General features: G+C 48.0%; 1 protein-coding gene across 1 annotated transcript in view; it reads right to left on the bottom strand.

Moving 5' to 3' along the window:
- CDCA8 (cell division cycle associated 8) overlaps nucleotides 1-24,423 on the bottom strand; it is a 289,896-nt gene extending 265,473 nt beyond the window's left edge. The window contains exon 1 of the mRNA XM_069622652.1: nucleotides 24,157-24,423. The gene's annotated coding sequence lies outside the window, so the exon portion shown is untranslated. The remainder of the gene's footprint in view (nucleotides 1-24,156) is intronic.
- Between the last annotated feature and the right edge of the window lie 279 nt (nucleotides 24,424-24,702).

Raw genomic sequence — 24,702 nt, 5'->3', positions numbered from 1 at the left:
GGAAGGCAGAAAGTGAGGGAGGAGCCTGAATCTTCGCGGTCCTTTGTAGGAGTGCCAGACTGAAAGCACTTCTAACTGGGCAGCTGGCTGTCTGGAGGACAGCCCACCCCCAGATGACTGACAGCTCCATGGGAGTGAGTGAACGGGTTCCAGGATATAAGGCGAGGATTTTTGGACTACAGAGTCGACCAATGGAACAAGGAATCCAAAGCTAAAGAGCAGACGCAAGCAGCACCTTCCAGGATCGCAGAAGCATCAGTGAAGCCCTGCAACTGTGCTTACCCAGTTTTCAAATCGACTGGGACGATCCGCCAAGGAGACTTCCTCCTTAAGGCTGGTGGGACAAACTAGCCTCAAGACCTTCATTTTGGCCCATCCCCCGACTTTCCTGGGCTGCAGAACACCAATACCCCGGGGTACCTGGACCATTATCAAGTGGATCATCTTTAGAAGATCGAATCCAGCTGAATCTTTGCAGACATCCGTGTGGACCTCAGAGGCAGGATTTCTTAACCGAATGTCCCCCTCACCAGATTTCAGGACCGAGTGTTAGGCAAAGTTTGTATGCCGTACCCTCTGGGAACACTACAAACAACTATGACTCCAAATATAGGCAACCCAACCTTTGGTATAAGCTTGCACTACACAGTTTTGGTAGCGTGTTGAGCAGCCAGGCTCATCTCCAGAGGGGAAACGTGAGCTGTAGTGGAGACACAAAGATTCAGTTACAGGTATTCAAATAAACTCACACTCAAGGTTTCTGGCATAAACAATTATTAATTTATTTGTCAGTCAGTTATAAAGCCTTCTTTAGAAGGGAGCACTATATTAGTAACATACAAATACACTTCCAATTCTGTACACCGAGTTTCTGAATCAGACAAGACCTTTTTGGGATGGCCCACAGACACAACCTACACCCACAGGTGAATTCAGTAACAAAAGGTGCTGGGGACATTAATACCTTACTGTTAGTATTCGGAATACTCTTTTAAAAGTAAGTAAAAGGCAAAGGTTATTAGAACACATGAATTTACAAATATTCATAAGCAGGGAAAATACTTTCAGATAGCCTATTGAATTGAATGACTAAGTGCTAAGCCAAAGTCAATAGGCCAAAGTCTTTGTATAGGATGCAGCACTTCAGGTAAGTAAATGGAAAAGTCTAACAAGCCTTTGATAAAAAGAGGAACAATGTAGGGCCACAAGCCGATTAGACTTGTGAGTTGCAGAAGTTACAAGCACTTCCACAGTAAGAGGTATGTTCTCTTAGGCTAGTTTTACAGTACCTTAAGTAAAGAAAAAGATGCAGCTGAAGACTTCTGTTCCTGTACAGCTCTGTAGATCTCACTGTTCCTGTGCCTCAGTCGTGGGGACAAGAGGCAGGACATCGGGGGACTCCTACACTGTACTGGCACCGTCAAAGCTGGCAACTGGCAAACTTTACTTTCAGTGGACGTTTCAGCTCCTTGCGGTACAGCAAATAGCAAGAAGCGCGGTTCCTGGCTGTCAAGGGGGACTTTCCTCACACCCGAGGTCCCGCACTCAACGGAGGGGGGGGTAAGACTTGGTCAGTTCTGCTTCGTGGGAGTCCAGAGGATCTTCCAAAAGCTTTGGGCCAGCTTACAAGCAGCGCACACAAACTGGTGTCCCTCTCCCTGGCTCTACGGTTTCCTGCAGCAACTCTGAGGAAATTGAACCAGCTCCGAGATGGGTGCCCAGGTAGTTTACTTGACAGTCGATTGGTCCCACCAACTCAAAGGGGAGAAGTCGTCCTTGCAGGGCTTCTCCGTCGATGCGAACTTGGCGATTCAGCCTTGCAGCAGGGCTTCACCGGGCAAACCAACGGTCCAGGAGTTGCAGCAGCCGTCCTCTTCAAGCTCTTCTTCGGGTTCCTTCATCCAATGGTCGACTGCCTTCCAAGCCAAGAGACTCGCCTTTTATTCAGATCCCTCACATTCATTCCAGCCTAGCTGCCACTCACCCAGCAGGGTGGCTGTACTTGCCAGACAGTCAGCCAATCACCAGAGTGCATAACAAATGGTTATTGCATAAGGTATTGAGGACCACATTCAAATCCCATTTTGGATGAAGATTGCGTACAGGTAAAAAAAAGATGCAATAGATCTGCGAAATGCCTTTTAATGACTGTGTTTGTCAAAGAAAAAAAAAAGAACAGTTGTCAGTGGACAGGTAGGCGGCAATAGCCGACAAGTCCGACAAGACATGAATGCTCGAAGCTGCCAGATGAGAGATGAACGAGAGAACAGTGTCAATCTTGGTGTCTGGGGGTCCAGCTGCTTAGCTACACCAGTGGCAAAACCGGAGACACTTGCTCCTATATACTGGGACCTCGAAGAGGGTTTCCTGGCCGCTTGGATAATGCACATATTGTCCCTGGACAAGTTAAACCGTGCTACGGTTTTGAACTCAGGCACTAGGCCGCCAAGCTGAATGATTGTGGGGAGGGGTGCCACTGGTGAAGCAGGTTCGGAATCAACGGCAGTCTGATCGGAAGACAAACAGATGCTGAACTTCCGAGAAACAGAATCTGGCTGTCCACCAAGGAGCTATGAACAGGTGTGCAATTCGATGTAATCCTGAGCTTTCAAAGTGACCGATGAATCAGAGGAAGAGGCGGGAAGGCATAGGCCCTCATGTTGTGCCAAGGTATTTTGAGAGTGTCCCCTAGAGAAGAGGTGTAAAAAAAGGGTTGAGTCCCAATTTTTTGCTAAAGGGGGATTGAGCTGGAATAGGGACTAGATTGTAAAGTGTCAGAAAAACACGCAAAAGAGCTCAATTACCCCACTTTTAGTCCACCTTGCACTTGGGTCAGGGACAAAGGGAGAGAATATCGTGATAGATTATCTATTTCATCTATCTAAGAATCACATAGAACAAACATTAGTTTCCAAAGAGTAGGCAAAGTAAAAACACATTTTTTAATCAAAGAAATTTGGTAACACAAAGAAATATATGTGATGGGTGCTTTCCGCAAGACACCTCTTAAACTTAAAGCAAATTGAAAAACTCAAAAGTTAAAAAGTCCAGCAAAAACACATTTTCTACTAGTGGTGTCTAGAGTTAGTATAGTGACATTTGTAACAGATCACCTTGGCAAAAACAATTTTGGTTATTTTACAATTTTTTGGGGGGAATATACTAAGTGTACAGCATAAGAATTCTGATGCTGCAGAGAAAAGACACATTAGTTGTAGTGTCTGTGGGATGTCTACATATGTTTCGGCACACAGATTACATCAACACCATCCCTGGTGTTCTGCTGTTTTAGTTGTGGCCCTCTTCAGGACGGTATATTGTTTATCCAGTTGACAAAAAGTTCAAAAAACAAATCCCCAGGTGTCACACTTTTTTTCGGTGCTTTATATGCTCTTGTGGTTGGACTAAAGGTTGGTTTCTATAGAGGGGGAAGTGGAAGATCACTTTTTTCATGAATATCGTTATGCAGCAAAATTATTTCTGTTCTGCTTTCGCAGTCAATGCACGATTTTGTCAGCCAGCAGCATATTTTCCTTCATACAAAGATTTCTTCTCCGGACCTTGTGTTTCTTTGGTGATTTATTTTTAACATTGACGCTAGGTACCAGAAGCCTTGATTCGGACACGGTCTTTCAGTTTAATGCCGTTTTGTTTCTGTCTCGCCCACCGGCCTTATAAGTGATTCTGGTAGGTTCAGAGGACAGACAGTGACGTGAAACGCAAACACGGAAGAGAACAACAAGCCTCCCGCGGCACAGCGAAAGACGAATTGGCTTCCGTGCGCAGACTGAAAGGAGCTGTTGCAAACTGAGAGACTTGCATCGGTGATACCTAGCTCATAGCGTATGGCCGCTAATGGAAGTGCATTTGGCACATTTGGTACTAACCTCCAAATCGATAACTTTAGTTTATCCAGGAAGTCCAGCACCTAAGTGCCCCATAGTTCCATTCCATATGCCAATTTTGGAATTACATTCCCTACATAGAAGGCCAGTACAGGCTTTATGAAAAACCTACCATACTTTCTATTACATTTTTTCATTCGATTACCCAGGCATAAGTGCTTTTTGCTTTTACATCGAGTTGATTGCATTTGAACTGGTCCGGTAGGGTATCCCAGTGCAGGGTGGCTGAGAGGAAATAGCATGCTTCATGTGCATCTTCTGACAAACTGGCTGGCGCCTCTCCTAAGGCAATACAGACTCCGTCCTCACCAAGAAAAGAGCTCACATCCAAGCCTGTGTCTCTGAGGCTTCTAACAACTCGGCTGAACTCTTTAAATCTGCAAGGAACTGGCCAATCCAGCCGCAGGCTCTACCTCTCCTGTCCCTTCCCAGGCCCTCTGCACAGCACTGGTCTCTCATTTCATCTCTTAAAACTCAGGACATCCTGTCCTCCCTTTCCTCCTCTCGCCTTGTCAATCCAGAAAAAGTAGACACCCCTCGATCGTAAGGCAATGTACTTTGTTGGCCGAAGACCAACTGCCTCATGTGTTTAGTATTAGGAATATGTAGCCATAAGCTTGACTGAAGTACGCCCATTTTAAGGTGAATGAAATCGCCATTTTGTTTTCTCTAATATTTGCCTTTTGCTTCATGTCAAAACTGCTTTGCTAAAATATTATTCTGCTCCACTGGTGCATAAAGCAAGGCCGCGAGAGACATGTTGAAACATAACGCAGTAACCCAGACAGAAATGCCCGGTCTCCTCCCTCACATATCCTTGGAAATTAAGCAGCAAGGCATTCTAATCAGTACAGCAGGTGCCAGCTAGTCTCGGAAGCACAGTAGAAATGCTAGAAGCGAACATGACTTGAATTATGCTCTTCTTTGCGGCCCCCCCTTTCCTGAGCCCTGTAGAGCTCTGGGGAGCAAGTTGATCGCCAGCACACAAATAGATACCAGGAGACAGCAAGACCTGGAATGTGTCTTTCCCCTACGCACAGCTTGCTTGCAGAAACAGAAGCATTGTGTTCTTTTAAACAAAGACTTATGTCTGTAGGGTCGCGAAATTGCAAACTGTTGCTAAATGATTGCAGGTGTCATACTCGTCACCATTGTCAATCATTGTGCCCAATTCAAAGGAAATGTATTAGGGACGGTATTGGATGTGTCACTACTGATAGTAAGATGTTTGCTTTGTATATATGTAACTGTTGTACGATTCATTCTCTCTTGCGTCCCCCGAGGTTTGGCAACACGTTGCGGGACCCAGTTGGCCAACTGAGACTATTTGCTTTGCAATAAACCCTAGCTTTTGGGAATACAACCTCGTGTCTGGCCTATCAGTTTGTGTGTGGCGATTGTGCCTCGTTTCCACATGTGAGGGTCTCTCAGGGGCCCCTTCAAGATGGCGCCCGAATAGGGACCCTCCCCCACTTGTTCCATCGTATACTTTGTAAGATAAGGAAGGCGGAGAGAACGGCGAGGATGGGACGATCGAGCCGGGATCAAGAGGTGTTCGGGGCGCCCCTGCGAAAGTGACGATAGATTCCTTTGCAGATCTGCACACAACTGATCCCTGATCGACATGCCCGGACAGAGAACAAGGAGGCGAGGGTCCAGAAACGAGGCAGAGTGAGCAGAGATACGCAGACACGTCGTCATTGGTTGCGTCAGTATACGGACGAATTGTGTCTTGAGAAAGACAACTTGATTGATCAGGTGAGTCGTGCCCCAATTCAGAATAATCCGGTTATTGGTTGAGAGTTGATTTTGCAAAATCAAACACCGAGTGTAAGGTTGATTGCCAAGGGTAAGGTTAAAACATGACTGGGGTATTGTCCACCCTAGCAGGATTTTTCCTCTGCGGTAGACAATCTTTGGAAACTGGCCAGGTTGAACCACCCGTGGGAACGCCGACGTATGAGATGTATGTGAAACATGGTGTGGGAGCGATAATGTTTTGTGAGACTTGGCATAGGCAAACCAGAAAACAGGAAGATCTTCAGTGGCCGAATCATGGGAGTTTTGAGATGACGAGAATAGATATTTTGGAGAAGGTGTTGATGAAAAAGAAAACACGCCCTGCAGCATTTGATATCCTTCGGGACTGGAGAAAGGAAGCTATGCTTTGCTGGAGAAGTAGAGAGAAACATGCATGCAGGCATAAGTCGAAAGCAGAGAGTGAAAGAATAGGAGGGGGGAGGAGTGGAATGATTATTTGTGCTTTCTCAAACTGACGCGATAAGTTGAGTATAGAAAAGATATACCCACAACGAGAGTTGCATTCATCAGACAAATTGATAAATAAAATATGGACTGATACAAAGCGAGGCCCAAGGGGAGAGACTAAAAAGACTGCGTCAGTAACTATTGCTCAGCCCCCTCCAGTTGCTCAGCCCCTCCTAGTTGACCAAATACAAGCACAGCCACAGACTTCACAATCAGCGCCTCCCATTAGCCAGTCAGCGCCGCAACAGCCACTTCCCGTTCCCGTTGTCCCATTTGCACCTCCCTTCCTAGAGATCGTTTCTGTCCCATCTGCCACTCCTGTTTCAATAAGTTAAGTTCAATCACAGAAGAAGGGGCTGGACAAAGTGGATGTGCGAGAGTGACCTGTAGTGCGATCAGCAAGGAGAGAAAGCGAGAGTTGCAAGAACAGGCCAAAATGTATATAAACGGGAATGATGCAACGTCAGTGCTAGCTTCGATGTATGACTTCATCAGAAGGAGCAATGAAAGACAGGTAGTGTTAAGGCATGGGGGAATATTTAGTGGCAAGATGGAAACAGTTAATTGGAAAGCTACCGCAGCAGCGATTGTTGGATTTGAATGCATTAGCACGCAGTAGAGGGAGGGAGGGAGGAAGAGATAAGGGAACATGTAGACAGACTTTTTGAACTTAAGAATGAACTTGATGATGAATATACTGAAATGTTTGCCACACCAGGGTATAGGAGTAAAGATATTAGGAGAGATAGGACGGAAGCGGTAGAACCATATATACAGCAGCGATATTTGCCGTCAACAAGACAGACAGGCGATAAACTAAAAGTATGTGTAAGAGGCGTTCAAATGGATTTCAAATCCTAGCATCCCCACAATGGAAATACATGAGATATTTGATGAATACCCCTTGCCCATGAAAAGAAAAGCACTGCAGATAATGGCTGAACATCTGATAGACAAAGATATAAATGAGAAGAAAGCCAGCCCCCCCCCCGAAATAATGGCAGCATATAAGACAGGGGTGCACAACTGATTTTGACAGAGGGCCGAAATTACCTTACATGATGGCTATAGTGGGCCAAAAAGTAAATGTGGGCGGGGCGGTAGGCACGGTGGGGCGTGGTGTGGCAGGAGGCTTTTTCAACCCACAATTTTTATTAAACACTATGCCCCATGACACCCACCCCTCATGCAAACACTATGCCCCAAGACACCCACCCCTCACGCAAACACTATGCCCCAAGACACCCACCCCTCATGCAAACACTATGCCCCAAGACACCCACCCCTCACGCAAACACTATGCCCCAAGACACCCATCTCTCACGCAAACACTATGCCCCATGGCCCCCACCGCTCATGCAAACACTATGCCCCATGGCCCCCACCCCTCATGCAAACACTATGCCCCAAGACACCCACCCCTCATGCAAACACTATGCCCCAAGACACCCACCCCTCATGCAAACACTATGCCCCATGGCCCCCACCCCTCATGCAAACACTATGCCCCAAGACACCCACCCCTCAAGCAAACACTATGCCCCATGGCCCCCACCCCTCATGCAAACACTATGCCCCAAGACACCCATCCCTCATGCAAACACTATGCCCCAAGATACCCATCCCTCATGCAAACACTATGCCCCATGCCACCAAGTATGCACCATGCATACATACTCATACAGACCCCCAACCACCCCCACCCCTGCATACAAACTAACAAGTATACACCATGCACCCATACAGAAACGAACCCCCCCAACTCAGCACACAACACACAAGCATACACCATGCACCCATACAAACCCGAACCCCCCACCCCCAACTCACCAAACAAACTCAAGCATGCACGCATACAGACCCGGACCCCCCACATCTCAACATACAATGAACGTGCACACAACAACAAACATTCAGGCAGACCCGACCCGACCCCCGTCCACCACCTATCCCCACCCTCCCAGCATCTCAACATACACTGCACTTGCACACAAACGCATTCAGGCAGACCCGACACACACCCCACCCCCGCATCTCAACATACACTGCAGACATACAAATACAAACACACCCGACACACCCCCCCCACCTCCGCATCTCAACATACAATGCAGACATACAAATACAAACGCACCCATACACACCCAACACCCAACACCCCCCCCCCCCACCTCCGCATCTCAACATACAGACAAAAACAAAAAACACTGTCAGGATGGAGCCGAGACAGACACACACAAACATATAGCCCCCCCCACCATGTACTTACCCAGACGTGCTGGAACGCTGGCGAGGCTTCCGGCACTGCCCAAATCGTTTTGGGTTGGGTGTACCTCTACATCTGTGCACCCCGTTGCACCGATGTAGAAGTATACCCAACCCAAAACGATTTTTAGAAATGGAGGGACAGATGCAAAACAAGAGCCTCTTGCTTTGCATCCGTCCCTCCATTTTTAAATATCGTTTTTCCCCCGGCTTTTACCCGGGCCGCCAGAGAGAGACAGTATGGATGGAACAAAGGGCCATCCATACTGCCTCTCTTTAGTGCGGCCCGTGGGGGGGGGGGGGGGGGGGGGGGGGGGGGTTTTGGGGGGGGCTCAGCCCCGACTTCATTCTGCCAGGTCTTGGGGGGGGGGGGGGGCGCATTAGGTCACCGAGCCCCCGCTTCCCTCCGCAGCATACATACACACACACACACACACACACACACTACGTGACTCACGGCCCGGCAAGGAAAACAAAGACTTGCTTAATGGAGGGCGACCTTTGCTGCTTGCGGGCCGCCTTCAATTAGGAAAGTCTTCAACCCTGCCGGGCCGCATCCAGCAGCATCACGGGCCGCACTTGGCCCGCGGGCCGTATGTTGTGCACCCAAGAACACTGGAACGTGGAACAGGAGAGACAGCCTATCACTTGACTTGGGAGATTCCTGCAGTAGGCAATCAACCAGCGCGAGTAACGGAAGCACATTATGCAGCCCAATATGTACATGTCCCCTTCTCCAGACAGGAAGTGAATAACATAAAACAGACGATTCCTGATAAGAAAGAATCCCGCAGGATTTTATAAAGAAGTAGAGTCCTGCCTGCAATCATCCGTGCTCATCATGGGTGACATAGATCTAATATTCCCAGTAATCCTACCAGCAGACATATGGAAGTATCAGTTTGTGTGTGGCGATTGTGCCTTGTTTCCACATGCGAGGGTACCTCAGGGGCCCCTTCAGTCTTCAACCCCTGCCCCCCCGACCCCCCGTCTATTCCCTGCTGCTCCTATTTGCCTTTTTCGGCCACCTCTACTCCCGCCTTCTCTGCCTTTCCCCTGTTCTCCCCCCATGAGGTTTCTAGACAAGTCCGATCTATGATAGTCTCGTCAAAACAGGTTCATCCCTGTTCCTCCAAAAACATCAATGACCACACTGACTCCCTGGCTTCTGCCTTGGCCGATTTCTGCAACCACTCCTTCGCCACTGGAGTCTTCCCCTCCCCCTTGAAGCACTCCCTTGTGCACCCTCTTCTTGAGAAACCCTCAGCCAACCCGTCCTGCCTGGCTAACTATCACCCAATTTCCATCACTCTTTCCTTGGCAAACTCTTGGAAAAGCGGGCCATCTCCCAGCTCAATCTTCACTCGGAATCTGTTGGTTGTCTCCATGATCATCAGTCTGGCTTCAGAGCCGCCGGAAGCACAGAAACTGCTCTCCTGAACATCTGTGAAGACCTGCTCTCCAACCTTGATGCCAACACCCCTTGTGTCTTCATCTTACTTGATCTCTCTTCTGCCTTTGACATGGTTAACCATGCCATCCTGCACAACCGTCTCCGTGATAACCTGGGTATCACCAGTCGGGCCCTGGCGTGGCTGACTTCATTCCTCTCTGTTCGTCCCCCCCAGGTTCAACTTGGGTCCTTTCTCACCATCTCTACCTGTGGTGTTCCCCAGGGGTCTAACCGCTCTCCCTGGCTTTTCACCTTATAACTGGCACTTCTTACCCACCGCATTGCCGAGCTCTGCCCCAATTTCCAGTGCTATGCGCATGACACCCAGCTCATTTTCAGGCTACCCTCAGCCACCTCTTCTCCCTCTCACCTCTGTCTGTCCGCCATCCAGAGTGGTGTGCCGCCAAGGATCTCTGCCTCAACGCCAGTAAGACTGAGATTCTCCTAATCGGCTCCCTTGCCCCTCCTCTCGCTGCTCCCACCTGCAATGCCAAAAACCTCGGGGTCATCTTTGACTCACACTCTGACCTTGAAGTCACTACCAGCACCACCTCCTCAGAGGTATTCCTCCCTTCCTCTCCTTCCCCCAGAAGCTCACTGTTACTAGGCTGGACTATTGCAACAGCCTCTTTATAAATCTGCCTGCTTCGACTCTCGGCCCTCTGCAACTTATCCAGAACAGGACTGCGAGACATGGCCTTGGCTTCAAGCCCAGGGATCATCTCTCCAGGACTGAAATCTCCCCATTGGCTCCCAGTGGCTGCGAGGATTAAGTTTAAAACCCTCTGCATTGTCCACAAGGCCTGGGGCCTCATTACCTTCAACTCCCTTCCTAAACACCTGTCACCTCGAGCTCTTCGCTCATCCGCCTCCAACTCCCTCAAGGTCAGTCGCTTCTCCAAGCAACGAGTTGGTGGTAGGTCTCCTTCAGCTGGGGCTCCCTCTGGAACAGCCTCCCTGAAACACGAGGAGAACCAACTGCGGTTCCGGAAACACCTCAAAACCTCTTTGCTTCTGCTTTTTCTCCTCTTCCCTGCTGACTTTCCTGGCCGAAATTGCATTGGTTACCTGCCCACCCTTTGATCTCGGGCCCAGGTCCTCTCCCCCGCCAGTTTGCACACCGGCACTGCCTTCCTGGCAACCCCCGCTCTTGGGGACCGTTTCTGTATCCCTACAGTCCCACCACGCGACACCAGTTTTCTGCACCTAGCCCTGCACTGGCCACCTGCTGGCCGTATTCTATTTATTGCGTATTTATTCCAATATCCCATGCACTGCACTGTCCCCTACCCCCCGCACTTTCCCATTTTCCCCCTTCCCATACACTTGCGCAAACTGAAAGACACCTGGCCTAGTAGGATCGTGGTCTGTCTTCCCTCTGTTCCCCCTCCCTTGCCTTGTTGCGCGGTGAACAACTTGTGTATGGGCGCACTCTAAATGCCTTATATCATATTTAATCCTCATGGTGGCACGAACAAGTGTTTTCCCTTAATACAACAAACACTTTTCTCTCCCCACTCCCAGACCTCCCCCCCCACCCACCCGCCAATTAGAAAATTCCTGAATTTTTGCTTTGGTTGGAATAACAATATATTCACACTTGAAAAACAAAGTGTGGATAAAAGATGTTTAAGTCCTATCAAAAAACACAAAATCATCCCCATATTTGAGCCATGGGGGGGGGGGGTCAGACGCACTTGGGATTTTTTCTTTGTGTTCCCTTGTCCTTCATATTCCTGCTCAGAGTTTCTGGGATTCGTGTCATGTTCTTCGTGCAAAGGTAGTTTCATGAGGGCAGATCCCCATTCTCTTTGTCTGGAGTGCTTGGGCCCGGAAAACCAAATCTGGAACCAAGTGTACAGAGGCCATTCGAGGTTTCCAAAGCGACTAAGACCACATGGGCAACCCCCGCTCCTCCCCCCACCCCGCCAAAGGATCCCCGACTAGGGGCTATCATTAGGACTGGCATGATAAGGGGGGGGGGCGCTGCAAGGGGTCTGGCTAGAGGGGGAAAGACCCTAAGCCTTCCCACACATTCCTTTGGTCGAACCGATCATGATGAGGGGGCAAAGAAGAAAGGAAAATGCCTTAACCCTTCAAGTACCAGCTCAGCTGAGGTTCCCTCACTGGGGGCGTATTCTACAGTTGGCTGTAAGGGGGGTTTGGGAGGTCCGGGTCGCAAGAGCACCCTAGCCCTGCAAACACCAGCTCTGCCGTGGTTCCCCGTCACAAGGCTTAAAGGTCCCCTGATAGCCCATGTGGAGATGATTCCCTCACCTGTGACGCAGTTCACCTCAGGCAGTAACAAAATGGCAGCCCAACCCCTGCGGTCTGAGTCGGCCATTTTGACTACCTCTTTCACACGAACGTTCAACGGTTGGTACCAAGGGGGCCCGTTTTTAGGGCCGAGCAGCCTTTTCCACATAATGTGGAAAATAGAAACACGTTACACCCTCCAATGGCTTGGCGTGCCGATTTTCCGCTACCACACTCGCTTCCCTGAAATCCACACCCTTGGTTTGTGTGGATCCAGCTGGTGAAGGGCCATCCTGCCAACACCCCTGTTGCAATCCTTGGGGTAAGCCCCTTCTGAGCGTCCTCTACCAACTCCTGTGCCTAGACCTTCCTCAGAGGATGTGTTTTTTGGTAAGTGTCAGGCCCTTATGCAATCTGATCCGATGAAGGCATACTTAAGGATTTATTCAAGAAAATGTATCCCAAGCCTCTTGAACCACAGCTGGCCCCGGCTACTGCTCAGTAGGTTCCGGTGGAGCCGCCACCACCACCACCTCCTCCTCCTGTGGGCCCCATCCTCCACTACCACCGATGCCTCCACTTAAGACTGTTGCGCAGGCAGGTCTGCCCAGGAGCCATGTGCTGTGGATAAGGATTCTGTTCCCGCCGCATTGGATGAAGATCAAACAGATCAGGTAAGCCACGACCCAACCCGCTCCGTCAGGGCCCTTCATGACCGGGTCGTGGATATCTCAAATGTCACTTAAATTCAGTGATATTTAAGATCCAATTATTTGTCAAATATTATCCTTTGTGATTCCATTAAAGTAGTTCTCAAATGAGGTTGTTTCTCTATTGTTCTCAAACCTCTACATGTGTCCCCCCCCTGTCTACAGTGGATCATCAGGGGAATGTGCTGTAATGGTGCTAGATTAGCTTAATGGGGATTCCCATTTCTAAGTTTATCGGGATAGCAGTACATTTCATTGTGATACGGCTTTTGTGCACATTTCTTGCGTTAGAAAATGGTTCCTCAAATGGAGCTTGTTCTCAACAGAATTGGACAATTGAATCCAAATGCAAGCAGCTGCTCAAGACCCGATTTTTCTAGATTTCCGTTGGGAGACTGTCAGTACCACAGTGTTCCTGACGGAGGACAGAATTGCGGGCCCGTCAACCACATGCCAGCTATTCCTACAGCCCTCCCATGTCAGCTTGGAGGTTCCAGAGACTCCTGGGCCTTATGCGTGCTAGCTCTACCTCTTGCAGGACTGAAAATGAGGCGCACTCTGCTTGCTATTCGGAGGTGCTGGTCTCAGGCTACGGACCCAGACTCCAAGATAATTCCAGATCCAGCCTCCATGACGGCGGTTCTTCAATGGTGGTCTTCCACCAGGAACCTCCTTCCAGGATACATGCCCACAAATCAGTTACCACAGACTTCTCCCTCCTAGGGTGGTATGGGGGTGGCGAGGGGGTGCAACGCTACCTCAGCTCAAGGTGTGCGATTTGTGGACGCACCAGGACAGGCGGTCCTATATCAATTAAATAGAGCTCCTGGAAGTTTTTTTAGCACTCAAAGCTTTTCAGCCCTCTATCAACAACAGTGTGGTTCACGTTCGCACTGACAATTCTGTAGCGATGTTCTACATCAACAAACAGGGGGGCACAAGGTCTCCTCCTCTGGTGGATCTAGCTATCAAAATTTGCAATTGGGCGATCCAGCACAATGTCTGGCTTCAGGCAGTGCACATTCCAGGTCACATCAATGTGGCAGCATATCACCTCAGCCACAGATCTGATGAGAGTTATGAGTGGGAGATAAACATAGAGGTTCTCACAAAGATCTTCCAGCAATGAGGTACTCCAGCGGCGGATCTCTTTGCAACCTCAATAGGAAACGTCCTCTTTATACTTCAATGGACGGCCTGCCTTGGAGTGTCTTCCTTTGATCCATTGCGACAACATGAAAGCTTATGCCTGCCCTCCTTTGCCGTTGATTCAGTCGTTCTGGAAACTCAGGAGCGCTTACAACTGCACTCTCCTCTTCATAGCTGCTTGGTGGCCAGACAGGTTGTGGTTTTCGGAACTGCAGCACATGTTCGTGAGCAACCCAATAAGATTGCTGCAGATTCCTGACCTTCACCAGAGCCATCGCCAGTTGTGGCACCCCTGCCCACAATCCTTCTGCTTGGCTGCCTGGTAACTGAGATCCGGTCTTTAGCACAGTTCAACCTTACCGTGCATAACGTGTGCATAATACAGGCGGCATGTAAGCCTTCTACGAGGGCTCAGTACAAGAGCAAACGGCTTCGTTTTTTTAAGTGATATTGACTACTTACCATTGTAACTTGCGAGACCCAGCACACACCATCTTACAATAGAGTGCTGCAGGGGTTACCTAGTATCTCCTTGGTCTAGTTTCTCATGTAACATTTTATATGTTACCCTATCCTCACTGAATGGTTGGTGGCAGTGGTTTCATTTGAACTATCATGTTTTGCATTTACCACAGGCTGCGTTCGCAGTTCCGGTAAAGCAACCGCAGGAGCCATCTTTGACAAAATCACCCAGTCTTCTTTCTTCGCCATTTCTTTGTTGAAAGGTCCTTCTAGAGATTTTCTCTGCACGCCAAACCAGGTTTTGTCTCTTTGTTCATTTCGCCTTTGGTGGGATTCAGGAGTAAAGCCCGCCTCTGGCTCCAGAGTGTCTGGGGTAGGCAGGAAATGAGGGAGGTGCCCAAAACTCTGATTAGTCTCCTAGGAGACTAGCCAATGCACCCTGGGGTGATTGGCTAGCTGACTGTCCAGCAAGGACAGCCACCGTGCTGGGTGAGTGGCAGCTAGGCTGGAATGAAAGGGAGAGAACTGAATAAAAAACGAGTCTCTTGGCTTGGAAGGCAGAGTCGACCACTGGACGAAGGAACCGAAGAGGAACTTGAAGAGGACGCCTGCTGCAACTCCTGGACCGTTGGTTTGCACGTTGAAGCCCTGGTGCAGTGCCGAAACGCAGAGTTTGCATCAACAGAAGCCCCTGCAAGGACGACTTCTCCATTTTGAGTTGGTGGGACCAATCAACTCCGAAGTAAGCCACCTGGACACCCATCTCGGAGCAGGTTGAATTTCCACAGAGTTGCTGCTGAAAACCGTATAGCCAGGGAGAGGAACACCAGATTGTGTGCGTTGCTTTTAAGCTGTCCTAGGGCTTTTGCGAAGTCCTCTGGACTCCCAGGAAGCAGGACTGACCAGGCCTGAGCCCCCTCAGAGTGCAGGATCCCAGAAGCAATGAAAGTCCATCGACATCCAGGAACCGCAGTGTTGCTATTTGCGGTAGACGCGAGGAGCTGAAACACGAAACAGCCAATGAAAGTGAAGTTTGCCGGTTGCTAGTTTTGACCGCCCCCGTGCATTGCAGGAGTCCCCCAACATCCTCCCTCTTGTCCCCATGACTGAGGCCCCGGAACAGTGAGATCTGCAGAGCTGCACAGGAACAGAAGTCATCAGCTCCATCTTTTCTTCATTTCTAAGGTACTGTAAAACAGGTTTAAGAGAATTTACCTCTTGCTGTAGAAGTGCTTGAAACTTCCACAACTCAGAAGTCTAATCAGCTTGTGGCCCAACATTTGATTCTTCTTTTTATAAAAGACTCCTAAGAACTAGTGCAAAGACTTTTCCATTTGCTTACCTGAAGTGCTTCATCCTATACAAGACTCTTGCCTATTGACTTTGGCTTAGCCTATTGAATTGTAGGCCTCTTCTTGGAGGATCTAAAAGTATTTGCCTGCTTAAGAATATTTGTGGTCTCTGTGTTCTAATAACCTTTGCCTTTTACAAACTTTTAAGACTGTTCCGAATGCCGACAGTAAGATATTATTGTCCCCAGCACCCCAGTTATTGAAGTCACCTGTGTGTGTAGGTTGCGTCTGTGGGCTATCCCAAAAGGGTCTTTACCGATTCAGAAACGTAGTGTACAGTATTGAAGTGTATTTTGTGTCTTACTAGTATATTGCTCCTTTCTGAAGGCGGCTTTATAACTAATAAAAATTGTTTATGCAAGAAACCTTGAGTGCAAGAGCTTATTTGAATACATGTAACTGAATGTTTGTTAACTCCACTACAGCTCACATATCCACTCTTGAGACCAGCCTTGCTGCAAAATACACTAACAAAACTGTAGTACAAGCTTACACCAAAGGCTGGCATGCCTATACCTGTCGTCAGAGTTGTTTGTAGTGTTCCCAGAGGGTACTGCATTCAAACTTTGCCTGACAGGCCACTACCAAGCTCAAATACCTTTCTTGGAAAGTGGCCTTCTTGATTGTAGTAACATCTGCGAGAAGTAAGCTTCAAGCTCTCTCTGTCGAACATACGTTCCTAACTTAAGGTTCTGCTTCGCACTCATCCTTCTTTCCTTCCCAAAATTGTCTCCGAGTTCCACTTAAAATCAGTCAATATCCTTACCGGTTTTCTTTCCGAACCCGGTCTCCGATGCAGAAGGTTTTACACAACCTAGACATCAGACAAGCTCTGAAGTTTTACCTCAACAGACCAAGCGAACTTAGAAGCTCTTCACAACTCTATTACGTTTGGTGACCCAACAGGGAAACATGCCACGAAAGCGTCCATCTCTCGTTGGTTAGCTTTATGCATCTCCGAGGCCTACAAAATTCATGCAGATTTGGTCCGTGGCAAGGCGGCTGCTGTTGCCATCAAGAAATATGTCCCTTGGGAGTCCATAGCCAAGGCTGCTACAAGGGCTTCTCCTTCGGCTTTTTACAGACATTGTCTTGACATGTATGGAGGAAAGGGGACTATGGACTACGAGTAAGGTAGTCACTACAGTGAGTAACTGTCAATCATGCACATCAGAAACGTAGAGGTTAAAAAAAGGCAGGGAGCCAAAACGCATCCTTGCCCTAGACACGATTTTTCTCTGTGATGGCTCTACCTCCTTATTCAGGCGAACCCATATCCCTGATGGCTCCTGTCAGCCAACCAGCAGTTTTAGAATGATTATAGCAAACTTCCACCTTTCAACCACAGCAGATTCCTATCCACTGTTTCAAGCACTGTGGTAAGATTTATAGTTGCAGCGTACATTTTAGTGTTACCCTTCAGCCATGTTTACTCTCGGATTGCCCTTAGAATATAGCCATTAACGTTAGTACCATGGCCTTTACGGAAGCCCGTTTCCTGATTCGCCCTAAACTATGGGCCGATTCTTCCAAGTGCAGTAATAGGAAGGACGCAAAGTCTTTACTGTCTGCCTCCATTAGAGTTATTGGTCGGTAGCACTTTTGAGTCAGTCTTCGCACACCTCTTAAAATGGGAACCACATATTAAGTTCCCCAGGATTCAGGAAATTGTTCCGTTAAGATATTTTGAAACAGTATGGTCAGAAGATTTGCTGATACCATAGGGTCTTCCTTCAGTATTTTATTGGTTACATTATTGGGGTCAGGGGCTCGGGAGTTACTGCTTCTTTTAAATCAAACCCATGTTTGTTTCCTGTTCTACGTTACTCTTCCAGCCATCTCCCTTACCCCAATAATACTCCTTTACACATGCAACCTTTGGCCATTTCAAAGTACATATGATTTCAAAATGAGATACCCATTACTCTTGCGATACTGAGTTTACACGCTTAGTGGTTGGATCGGTTTCTTGAATGTTTATCACTTCCCAAAAAGTGGTTGGCCCTATATGCCTTTATGTTTTTATATTGCCGTTTTATTTCTCCTCATAGGATAAAGGAAACTAGTTTTATTTTAAAAAATGTTTATCTTTGAGTACCCAACGATTTCCAATTGCATCAAAGATTTGTCAAAAATATGTGGGGGGGGGGGGGGGGGGGGTGGCGCTAGAGAGCCAGACCAAGATAACAGACTCTCGTTGAGCTGTGGGAGAGCTCAGATTAATCCTGCATTATAGCGGCGTCAAGGCAGCCAGGCTCATTCAATTGGCAGTGGTGGAGAGTGCTGTGTGCGCCACTCCGGAGGACACCGGCTCAGTCGGCCTGGCAGCATTCCTGCAGCTTGGCCCGGCAGCAGAGTCTGGCGAACCGCTGCTGGATCAGACCCCGTGACTGACCCCCACTGTGGGAGGACGACTGTGTGGGGAGCCGGCACCCCACTGCGCTGAGACACAGGGTCGCCCTCAGAGGGAGTGCAGGTGGTCCCTGCCAGTGTAGTGAATCTGGGGAGCCTCTCAGGCGGTGAGCAGCAGCCGGAAGATGCAGGAGAGTGGTGCCATGGAGCCCCCCCTGGATTGAGGACTCCAGGAGTGTAAGGAAGCCCGGATGGGCATGGGGGACTGTGTGGCCGCTGTCCATGGTTTGGGGGGGGGGGGGGGGGGTCTCCCACATCAGCAGACTGAGCAACTTGGAGCTGTGTGGGACACAGTAAGGCACTGCAGAAAGTAGCTGGGGCCGTGGTGGAGCCGAGACCTAAGACGACAAGCGATCCGGACAGTGTGGGTGATGGGGCTGACTGACCACTATCCTTCGACAGTGGGCTCTTGCCCTGGCTCATTTGCATACATAGCGGCCCCAGGTGGCGCCTCGGGCAGTGGGCTCTCGCCCAGATTGACTGATACTAAGTCCCAGTGGGCCTGACCAACGTGGTGCACTACAAGGCCCTGTAGGGGACCGCCGACACCCGGAGCCGGTTTTTTGGCAGGGTAAGCCTCACCAGTTGTCGGAGAACCATGGTTTCCCCCAGCTTGGGGAAATCTGACAAAACACAGCAAAAGCTTAGTTTTGGGGGGGTGGGAGGGCTCCTCCAGGACACCCAAGCCACAACACCAGGCGGAGATGTCCGAGCCGATGGAAGCAATGGCGAGCAGAGTCACCCCGGTGCCGAAATTGGACATAAGACAAATACTGTTAGATCTTAAGGCAGGCATTGGAGGGCTGGATGTTGGACTCACTTTCTTCCAAGGTCAATCTGTTACAGCACCAGCTGGACCAGCATGGCGACCGCCTGGACGAGGTGAAAGTGTCCGGGATGGAGGATGGATCTGCATCACTCTTGACTTGGGTGTTGGCTCTTGAGGTACATAGTGACTGCCAACAAGGAAGACCTGGAGGGAAAAGCCTGCAGGAACAATATCCCTCTAGTGGGCATCGGGGGCAGTTCAAGATGGAGGAATTTGTTGAAACTAAAAGAAATCTTTGGAGGGTCCGAGCCTTCACCCTTTTTGTGGTTGAGAGGGACGACTGCATACCAGCCACACAACCGATAGCTGGCCAGGCTCCCCACCCCATCATTGCTCGCCTGCTGAACTAGTGTGAACGTTACACGATCCACCGCCTGTTGTGTCATTCTAGCTATCTTGAGCCGTTTGCACAAAAAAAACGATATTCCACCTAGTTTGCCCAGTTCCTTGCCTGCTACACCACTCACTCTGCTTAATCTCTTACTTTCTTTGCGCTTATAAATTTAATACACAAAGCTAACTAGAGGTTTACACAAAGTAGCAAACAGTTCCATCCAGTCTCTGCATCTACAGACCAACTGCAATACTATACCTTGAAGTTAATCTCCAGAGCTCGCTTTGCTTTATGATTACATTATATATTAGCACCACGAGGCTGGTAACGCAAGCAGAATCCTCAAGTAGCCGTCTGCTGTCATGCGGGCCCGCTGTATCTCTGCCCTGCACCTCCAGCTCTACACCACCATAGTCCCGTAGCCAGCCCCCTGCTCACTCACCCGAGCACATCCAAGTCCTGTAACTAGTTATTTGCCATCAAGGACATGTGTAATAACTTTTTACGGTAAGCATGAGTTGCAAAGCCTGGTTCCCAAAAGCAAACAAAAAGCAAGAACCCAGATTTGGGGCTCAGACTTCTAAAAGCCATATATATCACTTTCATGAGCGCATAGGGCAGGAATGCTGTGCTTAAGCCGACTTCGCTCTGGCTTGAGGGCAGTTACTGGAACTATCCCCTTTCCCTTAAGTGGCGTTTAACATAACGAAAACAATTGGTATCCATGACCGCAAGGACCATCTTGTTCGCCTGAAGTTGACAATTAACCTGCCTTCCGCAACACCATAATACGTTCTTAGTCTCCAGCCAAGACTTTTCTTTTGACATTCACTTTTTAATGAAACCTTTTATGAAACTTCTCCATACACAGCAAATAATGTGGCAAGCATACAGGAGACTGTCCTGTGCAAAACTGACTACACCCAGCTGCAAAGACCCTTTTCATCATATCCATGAAGCTAAACTTTATATTTTACACACACTCCTATTTACAGACACTCATTTCAGTAATACCTCAATGCAGAGCTGCACAAACATGCTGTATTGTCGCTCATTTTATGTCTTGGGTAAACAAATAACTTCTGGTCACATTACAAAATATTAGTACATTGCTAATCGAATACATTTGTATGCTAATCAAGAAAATTTCAATTAGCAAACATTGCTAATCAATTTTTGCAAACTAATTTATACAAGATTCCTTTCTCGTGCCAGAAATCACACATGTACTGCCACAGCAAATCTAGCAGTATCAAAAACCAAGCAGTGACCCGCACAAATAACACGACTACTAAATATGTTACAGTTCAACGCATCTGTCAGGAATTGTCATTTCATGTATTGTATCGAGTAGTACCATAACTTCCTTCTCCAGCAATTCAAAATGCTATTGCCTATGTATTTTAAGACTGAACTACCATCCACTGAGATCATCACAATCCCCCTCCCGATTAGTGCTTTACAGGGGGCAGAGGCTTGGTAGTGCAAGTACGGTCTGAAATAAGCTTCCTGTGCACACATGGGGTTCAATCCCACATCACCAATTTAAAGAAAAATATATTTAACTCAAATGTTTTCCAGCAATACTTAGACATCTAATCTCCTGGAGGGCCTGTAACCCAGCAATAAAAAGTACTGGTGTGCTCATCAGCATTAAAATCTTTGGGTTGGCTGAGTTGTATAAGAATTGTTAAGATACCTTGACTTAAGGAACAGAAGACTGTTAATGTGGGCAAATACACAATCCCTTTAATGAGAACCCTTTCACTAACATAGCATAATTTAGACACATACAAACAGGATATTTTCAAGCTCAGGAGTAATGGAAGTCTGGGTTATGAGGTAGTAATGTAAGCTCATACTGACACCATCACATTTCTAACGGGATCCATGTTTTACGACAGTTTGAAGTTTATCATTACTTAGCACTGCATATTTGTTATGGAAGTGGTAAAAGGGCCTCTACAGATAAATAAGCGAGTGGTGGCCCAAGGAGTAATTGGAGACAGATCTGGGTGCCTCAGGTGGCGCAGCAAGTGTCGGGTAACAACTGGATGTGTACGGTAGAGAAAGAAGGGACTGGCTACGCAACTGGGGGCTCAGTAAAAGTCCACTGACGCAAGTGCCTGAGTGAAGGTTGTATGCAGGCGTTGTGCATGCATGTTCTGCACATCTTGCACACTCCGTTGGGAAATGGTTCACACAGCTTGAATGTGTCATCAGTTGTTCGGTAGCTTTACGTCTTCCTGGTGTGTGGTTGATCCTCGGTAGTGGTGGTTGCATTGGCTTGGTTCTCTAGCAGGACGTGGAAGGCTGTCCATGATCACATGCCTTATGTTGTACTGAGACTGGTAGTTTTGTGTGGGTGAAGGGCTGTCTTGGTTGCCAGGCTCAGCAGCTTATGGACAGCTGTATCGTAGACCCAGTGATTGAAGTAGAAAAAACTAGTGGTACTCTGGCTGCATCCAAAATGGAGAGAGTGGGATGGTCACAGAGACTGCCCAGGACCACATTGTTGGATTCCAAGGTCTACAGTAATAATTTCTAGTTTACTTAGAAAAAAGCACAAATTGCATAATCGAGCCAAATGACAACCTGTAAATCCTGATAGCAACATTGTTAAGCGAAAAGAATATCATTATGGGTTTAATTTTCACATACCGAATGCTAACGTCCCAGAATGCAAGATCATGCCAACCTGACCAATCTAGTTAACCCCACTGCAATTTCAGTGATTTAAGACATGTAACAAAAGAAAATGTGTAATAAAGATAGACAAGTAGATTCTTTGTCTGAAACGTCCAGCTCATTGTTATTCATGATGTTGAATACAATTAGCGACTTAGAGCAACTTTTTTTTTTTTTTGCATATCAAGATGGTAGGCATCATGGATATAAACAAATCTTTAAACAGGCGCTTTGTGTTGCGCACTTCAACTCACAAATTTGCAAGGTAACTGAGGCTTTGCGAGCTCTTGGAGTTGGAAATGTTCAATCATGCACATGAAAGGCTCTGCCACTGATAGAATAAATGCGTTTGCTACATGAGCACCTACACGACCTGCAGATCCATGGACACTGTGTGTGTCTGCCTAACTGTGACTAGGGACATTGGAAGAGCATGAATGTCGAGACCGAGCTGATTCTAGATTTGGCTCAGGAGAAAGAATTAGAGTCCAGGGTCTTGACACAAAAAAAAAAACTAACAAGTGCCATGGCGTACCAAAGATTTATATTACACTTCCATCTCTGCATAGACCGTTGGTTCGCTGCTGGTTGTGACAATTGAGCGTTGGAACATTCTTCAGCAGTGCCTATTCAGGTTCCATCCATCTGCTAGTGTATGTGCTGGCGCACAGAGCCTGTGTGTCCGAGTTCAGTGTGTTAAGACGTGGCATATTCACCATTTGAACGTAGTGATCCTGCGGTTGTTGTGGTCTGTAAGGAAGGGCGATGTAGTGGCTGGCACAATATCGCCTTGGCTATCCCAGTGCCAATATCATACTTGCCAATCCTACAGATTTAGGCAGTGGGCTACTGCTTTTGAAGCAGCCCTACCACCTACAGATTTCAGTGACAGATCCTACTGCTTTTTACAGTGGCAAGTCATTTATGTGATTCTAAGGCAGGCTGCAGGACAGAGCATGCAACACATTAGACTGTCAATACAGTGGACTGGTAGGTGATTACTTTGATTGCACTTAGACCAATCCACTGACCTGACAGCTGCGTGACACTGTCCTGCCCTCTTGCAGGTACAAACCTTAGGTGAAACAGCAGAGAAAGCAAGTGGCAGAGCGTAACACCATCACACAGCATCTGGCGACAATCTGGTGTTAGCATTCAGAATTATACATTTTTAACATTTCAACATCTTTCCATGTTGTGCTGTTTGTATGTTCCTGTGATGTCATTTGTTATGGGAATAATTTTTCAAACTTGAAAAATCCGACATCAATTTGGTCACAGATTGTTGGCAAGTATGCGATGTGTTGATGTGAGAGTATGACTGACAGCTCAGGGGAACGTGCAGGGCATCTGTGTTAGGAATGGGTCTGTTGCTGGCCTCAGCTGGAATGGACGAGGATGGCCGATTGCAAGAGTAACTGGAACCTGTCAAATTAACCTGCACTTTCTTAAGTTGGTCCGCATTGCCATGCCTCTGAAATCCACATCAACCAAACGTCTGTCACCTGAAAAGTGTCAGCAGCCTCAAGGGCACAACCCTTAAAAAAAAAAAAAAAAAAAAAGCTAATTTCCATTGACTTCGGGATAGGAACAGGATATCTCCGCCAGTTAAAAACACCACGATCCATAAAAGGGTACGAGTCCATTGACTTCAACGGGTTTACAACTTTACACAGTCATAGCTCTCAACTCACCCGCTTTTGGCGGGTGTCACCCGCCCTGCAAAGGGCTGACTCACCCGCCAAGCCCCCTGCACGCCCATTCATTCTAATGGGCGTCTCACCCGCCAAAAACAAAATCGGGTGATTTCACCCGCCTTTGCAACACAAATGGTTGAGAGCTATGCACAGTCGTATACCTTATACTGACTTCAATTGGATGAGACAACATAAACAGTCCACGAAACACTCGTGAAGAGAGGTCTGATCATATGCGCCCCAGGGTATCCTGCACTCTTGCACGCACTCCCGTTTCCAATTCCTACGTTATTACTCCCACACGCGCACGCAGAGCTACAGTTCGCTTCATTTATAACAGGCGACCGTCCAGTGCTACCGGCATTTTGCTACTCACCCAAGCAATAGCAGCGCCAACTTTACCCCCGAATTCAAACTCAAACCGCCACCACAGCTAGCACAGCTGCAGTCGGACTGTATATCACGTGTGCAGCTCCCGCCAATAGACGTTCTGGACGGAAATCACAAGCAGCCAATACAAAGAGAGAACTGAGCTATCCGAAGAGAGAGAAAACACGGCCCTAACACGAGACCTGTCGGCTTAGCTGTGTTCGTGCGACGGCCATGTTAGGTGAACAATCCCCGCAGGGACTCACAAAGAGTTCTACTAACATGGCCGCGCCCCCGCCGCACGAAGTTCTGTGGTCGGCCTTTACATGCGCGGTCTAGCTGTTATGTCTAAAGGACGCAGAAATCTTAACAGCTGTCACAGCAAAAAAAGTCCCCCAAGGAAACGGAGACGCGGCAAACAAAAAAAAGTCAATTTGTATTGTGCCTATTTACACCGTAAATGTTTAGAAATGCTTTATTATAACAAATCTTTCTGGCAATGCCACGATTACCGGTAATCTTAATTACTCCTAGTCATTGTTGCGAGTGGCCA

This window comes from Ambystoma mexicanum, chromosome 11, assembly GCF_040938575.1.
Source record: "Ambystoma mexicanum isolate Mex_15411 chromosome 11, UKY_AmexF1_1, whole genome shotgun sequence".
Classification (NCBI taxonomy): Eukaryota; Metazoa; Chordata; class Amphibia; order Caudata; family Ambystomatidae; genus Ambystoma; species Ambystoma mexicanum.
This window is presented reverse-complemented; position numbering and strand designations above follow the sequence as displayed.